Genomic DNA, 2057 nt, shown 5'->3' on the forward strand with positions numbered 1-2057 from the left:
AGGAGACTCGCTTGAGCCCAGGAGTTGGAGGTTGCTGTGAGCATGATGCCATGGCACTCTACCCAGGGGGATAGCTTGAGGCTCCGTCTCAAAAAAAAAAGAGAAAAGAAAACATCTTGTTTTGGCAGATTTGAAACAAGAATTTACAAGAAAGACATTTTGATGCAGGCTCCCTACTCACTGAGGAATCTTAATTTAATTATTTTTTTGTTTTTTGTTTTTTTGAGACAGAGTTGCCTGCAGTAGAGTGCTGTGGTATTGTATGAACGCCTACCACAATGCCCAGCTATTTTTAGAGATGGGGTCTCACTTTTGCTCAGGCTGGTCTGGAATTCCTGATCTTAGGCAGGTCTTGAATTACTGAGCTTAGGCAATCCACCCATCTCAGCCTCCTAGAGTGCTGGGATTACAGGCATGAGCCACCTCTCCTGGTCTTTTTTTTTTTTTTTTTTTTGAGATGGAGTCTCATTATGTTACTGAGACTGGCTTTGAATTCCTGGGCTCAATCCTCCTGCTTCAGCCTCCAAGTCATTGGCTTAATTCACTTAATTTTCATAGTACACCTTGGAGAGGAGAGCTATGATAATGCCCATTTTACAGGTTAGGAGACAGTCCAGAGGCTCCGTGAAACGGAGGGGGCAGAGCTGGGTTTGGCCTCTAGGAACTTGGGCTCCAAAGACAAAGCTGTCATCCTTCACACTCTCTTGCCTCTCAACAATCCTCATTATTAATGTTACTATTTAGCTCACTGCCCTAGGTCTTTGTGTCTTTGGGGTTTCACACTTCTCTGACATTTGCATTCTCACTGTGCTTTCCATTCAAACTCTGAATGGGTTGTGCACATGCTCTCCAGCATAGAATGACCTTGTTGGGCAGCCCTGTTGAGGGCATGCTCAACTCTGGCCATATCATTGGCTTCTTTTTTTTTTTTGAGACAGACCCTCAAGCTGTCCCCCTGGGTAGAGTGCCATCACAGCTCACAGCAACCTCCAACTCCTGGGCTCAAGCAAGTCTCCTGCCTCTGCCTCCCAAGTAGCTGGGACCACAGGTGCCCGCCACAGCTCCTGGCTATTTTTTGGTTGCAGCCGTCATGGTTGTTTGGTGGGCCCGGGCTGGATTCCAACCCACCACCTTAGGTGTACGTGGCTGGCGCCTTAGCCACTTGAGCCACAGGTGCCAAACCATCACTGGCTTCTTGTTAGGTCTTGGTAACTGCCTCTAGCTCAGACAATGATCCTAACTTAGCAGGTGAGGTCAGGGTGGGAAGGTCATCTCTAGGGTAACTGACCCATGCCTAAGGACTTTCCCCCAACTACTCTTCTTTCCTTTCCTTTTTCTTTTTCTTTTTGACAGAGTATGACTCTGTTGCCCTTAGTAGAGTGTCTTGGAATCATAGCTCATAGAAACCTCAAACTCTTGGGCTCAAGTGATTCTCTAGCCTCAGCCTCCTGTGTAGCTGGGACTACAGGCATGTACCGCCACACCTGGCTAGGTTTTCTTTCTTCTTTCTTTTTTATTTTTTAGAGACAGAGTCTCACTTTATCACCCTTGGTAAAGTGCTGTAGTGTCACTGCTCACAGCAACCTCCAACTCTTGGGCTTAGGTGATTCTCTTGCCTCAGCCTTCTGAATACTGGGACTACAGGTGCCTGCCACAACACCCAGCTATTTTTGTTGTTGTTGCAGTTTGGCCGGGGCCAGATTCAAACCCACTACTCTCAGTATATGGGGCTGGTGCCCTACTCACTGAGCCACAGGCACTGCCCTAGTTTTTCTGTTTTCAGTGGAGACAAGGTCTCACTCTTGTTCAGGCTTTTCTTGAACTCCTGAGCTCAAGTGATCCTCCCATCTTGCCCTCCCAGAGTGCTAGGGTTACAGGTGTGAGCCACCACACCAGGCCTCAACTACTACATTTTTTTGGTAGAGACAGAGTCTCACTTTTTCGCCCTCGGTAGGGTGCGGCGGAGTTGCTCCAGCAACCTCCAACTCCTGGGCTTAGGCGATTCTTCTGCCTCAGCCTCCCAAGTAGCTGGGGCTACAGGCGCCTGCCACAACGCC

Source organism: Otolemur garnettii, unplaced genomic scaffold (assembly GCF_000181295.1).
Source record: "Otolemur garnettii isolate 467f Iridium unplaced genomic scaffold, OtoGar3 scaffold00031, whole genome shotgun sequence".
Taxonomy (NCBI): Eukaryota; Metazoa; Chordata; class Mammalia; order Primates; family Galagidae; genus Otolemur; species Otolemur garnettii.